We start from the raw sequence: 6321 nt of genomic DNA, 5'->3' as shown, positions 1-6321 counted from the left end.
ATAGATCATAAACATTTCAGTCCAACCTTAAGTTCTGGGCTCTGTCTCTTGTTTCTCCTAGCCTCCCTGCTGCCTTCTGGCCAGCCAGCCTCCCACCCACTTTCTTTAACTTGGTCTGTCTATAGATAAGATATGATCTCCAGTTACTTGAGGAAAAGAAAAAAAGGGGGGGGTGGTTTTCAAATGTCACTCCCTCTTTGATTTTCCTTCAGAGTTGAATCCAAGTGCCCTGGTCCTGTGAGCTGGAGACTGACCAACTTCCCTGGAGAGGTCCATACAGCAGTCTCTGAAGTCCGTGACTCTGCTGCCTCAGACACCAAAGGGGATTTTTGTGGCTATGATTACGTTAAGGCTTTGGAGCTGTAAAGATTAGTCTGGATTGTCCAAGAGAGGTCCCTGAAGATGAAAGAGTGGGGCAAAGGTGGCAGAGAAGGAACTGGCACCCGGAGAGCAGACCCTCTGGCTCCCTTTGTGCCAGTCCCTCCCTCAGCATCAGCCTCCTCTCTGTGACATCCCCACAACTCTACTGGGTTAGTGGAGCTCGCAGCTGATCCTGTTAGTGTTGGTACCCTGCCCCTCCCCCACACGCGCCCACCAGCATACTTGAAGCCTGGGATGCTGCCAGCCCTCCTTCCTTCTGAATTCCCAGCACACAGCATGTGCTCAATAAATATTTGTTGAATAGATGAGCAAATGAAACGGTGAACAGGCTCTGGGCCCCCTGGGTTCTGAGTGTTCTTTAGTATGGGTGGAAACCCAGCAGTCCACAGAGGACCCCACTGACTTGTTCCTTGCTTCTTGTTTTCATATCTCGCTTGGGCCAGAATATTTATTGGTCTTTGCATATGGTCTTAATACATTTCTGCTGAGTGAACAGCAGTGTCTGCAACTCCAATCAGTGGTTCGAGGAGTTTGTAGGGATGGAAACATTTCATTTCTCTGTGTTATGATTTGTACTCACATTGCTCTGATTTTAGCTCCTGCCCCAATAATTCTGTTGGTGTACAATGGTCTCCATTGTTAGAGGAGAGATCCCATTGCCCTCTTCCCAAATATGAAAGACCATCCAATGGATCAAAGTCACGGTTTCATGCACCATCTTTGCCACACTCCAGAGGATCCTATATTCAAATCATCAGAACAACTGCTACGGGAAAGCACTTTGACTTTACTGTGTTTCTGCACTTATTTCTAATGGGATTTGTGGGTAAGATGATGAGTAAACAAGCAATCAGCTATTAGATATTCCATTACAGCTCTATGGCCATCCCATCCTGAACACTCCCAATCTCGTCTCTTCTTGGCAGCTAAGCAGGGTCAGGCCTGGTTAGTACTTAGATGGGAGATATTCCATCCCAGCAGATACTCTGAATATAAACAGGGATGGCTTACTACATACGTATATAACCCCAAGAAAAGGTTGGAGACACTTTCATTTGAGCTCTCCACTCCCTAATGAGTGCTCCTGTCTGCAGAACATGGAACACTTACTCATTTGGCTTTCACAACTTAGCTGAGGAGATAAACCTTAAACAGCTCAGGTCTTGAAGGGCTTCAGTAAAAAGGGCATCGCTTACTGGGCTACCTGGGTGTTCCATCCTGCTTTTCTCACACCTCTCATGCTGTCAGAACATGCACATCGACCTGTGTCCTCCATTTCTGGAGGAATGAAAGGACACCTAGCTTTTCTCTCAAAGACTATTTTTTAATTAACGTTTCTGGAGTTGCCTGCAAATGAAGAGATTCAAATTTGCAACCCAGCTATCCAATTCCAAGTTCAATAGCCTTTCCTCTCTGAAGCCTATGAGCGGAGTCTTAAAGGTCGAGGACAGTGAGGACCAGAGTCCTATCTGGATGGTGGCCATCTGGTAAGTAAGGCCTTTGAGTCTATCTCTTCAGGTTAAAAAAAAAATTAGCGTAAAAGAAAGCAAGCAGTGTCTGCTGCTCGAGCTACAGGAAGTGCAGATAATGAATAAAAATAAAGAAGCAGTGAGGGAGGCCTGGAATTTTCTTCCTGGCCCAGCTGTATCCCCATAAACCAGAGAGAACCCCAAAATTCAAGCAACATGGGTACACCCCTGACATGGCAACCAGTCCAGTCAGGGGAGGTTTATAGTCCTCAGGATGTTTAAAGAAGCAAAAGTCCCAAGAACCCACATTCCAGGCCCGTTAAAGAAAGGTTATTTAAATATATTTAACATTTCTTTATTAAAAGCAAACAGGCAGGATATGAGCTCCCCTGAAACTTTCCAAGGAGAGAACATTCTGGCATTCTACTCAGAGCAATGATTGCCTTGTGTGGGAACCAAGGGCCTGTTTCACACTGAAGGTGGCCGCACGTGGCATGTTTTTCTTACAGAACCATGGGCAGATGAAGAACTTTTCATTAAAATTGTAACTGGATTTCTCCTGCTGCTCCATGGCTATAGCAGCAGGAGAAGTTTGTGATTCATTCTCAACAGGATTGCTCAGCGCATACCCTGTCAGGTAGGCAGGGCTTTGTAGCACCCCTCAAGCAATACTACAAGGACGTCAGGGGGAGCCTCCCTTCCCTTAAGAGATAAGGCTCCCAGGAGGCTTTCAGGGGGCTGCCTTAGAACCACTAATGGACATGCCTTGTTTCCCCATATTCAGGCTTCAGTGAACCCTTAAAGTCTCAAATGTATGAATATGGACAGCTCATAACCCAGACAGACAACTTTGATTGACATTTTTGTAAACAAAACTCCTTTGGCCACTCCTATGGCCCCATAGTGAATGTGGCGGGAAAGTGGAGGGCCTTGTTGACAGGAAACTAGAGAAAAATTCCTGCCCAGGCCTAGGGAGCCAGCTCAAGGTCATTTGAGCAACACTGTAGGTCTGCGTCAACTTTAAAGGACTCAGTTCTGATTCATAAACTTTTTTTTTAAATTTCCAACTAACTTCCTTTATTTACTATAACAGTAACAGCAAAGTTTTTTTCCTTCAAATTGGAAAATAGCCATAATAATACAGCAATTAGCATTATGTATGGCACTTGTGTGGCATGCAAATATGAGAAAGAGGCATATGGATGATAAAGAGATATCCTTAAAATACTAATGGGAGGTCCTGGGTTGAGTTGAAGCATAGGCAGGGGAGGCAAGGGGCAGACATGATTAAGATACAGTGAATATATATGAAATGTTCAAAGAGTAAAAAAAGATAAAACTACAAACCATGAAGAAGTGAGTTAAAAACAAAAGCAAAAATCCTTGTGATATTTAACAGTAATCAAGGGAATGAAAGAGAACAGCTTCCTATGTTTAAAAAGTAGTTTGCCACCTACATCATCTCAAAGCACATCGGAAAGAAAGGTCATCATAATGCTGTGTTTCTGCGGGTACTTCTGACAGAGAACACCGATTGCCTGTACAACCACCACCCTGAATTCATCTGATATTTCAGACACAAAATAAAGTTTGCTTCATAAACCTGTCCACAGTACTCTCACTTCCTGTTTTGAGCAATGTAGTAATGGCCAGGGTAGCGATGCTTCTGTTTGAGTCCATGATTAAGTTTTCTAAGTCCAGGTGGCAGGCAGCAACAGCTGAGGGGTGCTTCACTGCCATTTTGTTCAAGGTCCTCACAGCTGCGTATCTCAAGGCTGGTTTAGAAGAGTTACCACCAAGTTAAAGAACTGAGACGGCGGGTGCCAACTCTAATGGTGGAAGCAGCTTCATAAATAACCAGGCCGTGCTTATTTCGCAAGCAGCTCTCAGTAAAATCAAAGGGTGGACTTTCCTGACCACCCTCACTTTCTTTTAGTAAGAGGCTAGCAATTTGACTCAGCACCAATATGCAACTGTGATTTGAGACCAGATTGGGTAAAAGTATTTAGCATCTTGGAGACAGCGAGTTGATCATTCTTCCTAAGGTGATAAAGCACTTCCAATGCATGGTACTGCCCCATAGCATTGCCACTTGGTGCAGCTTACTGTTTGACCACATCATCTAATCTTCATCATGTTTAAGGAGGAGAATGGATACTAGTGCTGAACTGGGTCCGCTGGAGACTTGATCCACAAGGGCCGGCTTCGTGTATCTTTTGAAGGCTTGCAACATTGTTCCATCTGTGACTCTGCAGAAAGCCCTGGTGGCTGGGCCTCAGCAAATATCTTCCTTTCCAGTCATGTCCTTGGTCAGATTGCTTGTGACAAAGATAATGTCCTCACAGATGGTAGCCAGTTCCTTGATGGTAAAGAGCACATTCTCCTCAGTGTCTGATCATCAGACGGAAAACACTGAGCCAGGACAAAGCCTTAGGCTTCTGTAGCTTCCAGAGTTCCAGAGTGTTCACCCTGATAAGTAAAGAATCTTTGTCAAGATATGTAAGCATCTTCTTGGATTGATGGGGGTTTCATTGAATACGTGCACCTCTTGCGGGACAGAACTCTTCTCCAAATGCTGGAAAGGATTGGAACCACAACAGACTCCTCATCCTTCTTGTCAGATTTTTTAACCATCTTGGATGACTTCCCTGTGCCCACCAGAGCCTCTGCTGGACCCCAGGCAAGGCTCAGGTGGCCTAGAGCTGAGGTAGCACAAATCATCGTTAGATAAATTTGCTAATTACCTGAAAGCCCAGGACCCCTGCATAGGACTTGTCATCTTCTCAGAACCTGAGCCCAGTCCTTTCCTCTCCTTCACCTCTAGCTCTGGGACTCACTGCATAAACACGAAATGCCACTGACTCGTGGACATTAGAGAAAACACAAAGAACATTCCTTTGCAGGGTATTAACCATCAGTTTTATATCTCAACTTCCTCCTCCCGCTGACGAACAAGACAACTCCCAAGCCTGTCATCTGAGAAGTTTACAGGTCACTGTTTAGAGCTTAAGCCTTCCTTTGGGAGACTACCCTCAAGGGAAAATGATAAATCAAAAACCCAATAAAAATTATTCTGTGGAGCAAAATGTTCTCTTTGTACACACTCACACATGTGTGCGCACACATGCACATGCATACCTCACATAACACACACACACACATGCCAGTGCACATGAGCCAGTGTCAGTGCACAATCACATGTGTCCCTGAGATGTAACAGAAGAGAAGAGACACACTCTAGTTGGACTGAGACACATTAATGGCTGAAGATCAGAGTAAAGCTCTCTGAGGTGGGTAGGCTTCGACATTTTTCAAACATACTTTATTTGGGGCTCTTTAATGCTTACAGCCCCCTTCCAACCCACCTGCCCTAGATAGGAGAGAAAAGAGGCTAATGGGAACAGGAGAAGTAGACCTTTTTGGACTCAGTTCCTGGGAGCAATTCCCCTGGTGTAGTCAGCAGGATTTCAGCAGACCAGCAATTCAACCAAAGTTGCTGCTGGAACCTGGAACAGCAGCTGGAACCCAGGGCCCTGAAGTGTTCTCTGGAGCAGTTCTCTCTAGGAGCATCTCAAAGTTGAGTGATGAACAACCACGCAATACCAAGACCCCAAAAAGCCCTGCCTCCTGTTTTGGGCTCTCTCTATATATCTCCTCTCAGAGTCTGTACTAAGATGTGTTTCGGCTGGCAAAAACCAAGCCCCCAAAGGAGGTGGTTTGTCTTTTAGTGGATAAACATCACCTGTTCTCTCACAAGTCTGTTACCCATCCCAAACTTGGGACCAAAACAAAACAGAACTGTCCCTTCCTCTGTCCTAGAGCATCACAGCCATACTTGCCTTGGACTGAAAAGATCTGGGTCCTAAGGAGTATCTCTGCCATCATCAACCATTCCCTCTACTTAGGTTCTCTTTTATTCTTTGAAAAAAAATGCTGAGGTTGGTTTCTTTTCTTAACACCATTTTTAGAATTCAGAGACTGAGATAAAGAGACGTAGTGAATGCCCAGGCACAGGATCTATTAAGGATCAGGCAGGATTCAAACATGGCACACGTGGCTATAATCGCTGTGTTCTTTCCTACTGGTTCATTCAAAGAAGCAAATTCATCAGGCACCGGGACTGCTTACGTTGGGGCTTAGGAAAAATCTATTGCCTCTCCCTTCCGGTGTGTGTTCCCTTGTTGTTACCTTCCACCTCAAAAAGACTACATCCCAGTGGTTGCTATGACTTCAGTATAGTTTGACTGTGTCTCCCAAAGGCTCATTGCTGGAAGTTGGTCCTCAGTATGGCAGTTGTAGGGATCTCATTTAAGGGAATTATGTCACTAGGGTTCTACTCCTCGAAGATATCATGAGGTTCTCATTGGACTCCAGTTACTTCCCAATAGTGGTTTACTCTGACTAAGCAAGAGTGAGATGGGTGTGGTCATAAATATTTGTAATCTAGCACTCAGCTGGCTGAGGCCACCCA

General features: G+C 45.0%; 1 pseudogene across 1 annotated transcript; it reads right to left on the bottom strand.

Moving 5' to 3' along the window:
- Nucleotides 1–3639: 3639 nt before the first annotated feature.
- Nucleotides 3640–4484, bottom strand: LOC311596294 (coatomer subunit gamma-2-like; annotated as a pseudogene). The gene has a single exon. The product of its transcript is annotated as a coatomer subunit gamma-2-like (transcript).
- Between the last annotated feature and the right edge of the window lie 1837 nt (nucleotides 4485–6321).

Source organism: Acomys minous (assembly GCF_964271855.1).
Source record: "Acomys minous genome assembly, chromosome: 4".
In the NCBI taxonomy this organism is placed as follows: Eukaryota; Metazoa; Chordata; class Mammalia; order Rodentia; family Muridae; genus Acomys; species Acomys minous.
This window is presented reverse-complemented; position numbering and strand designations above follow the sequence as displayed.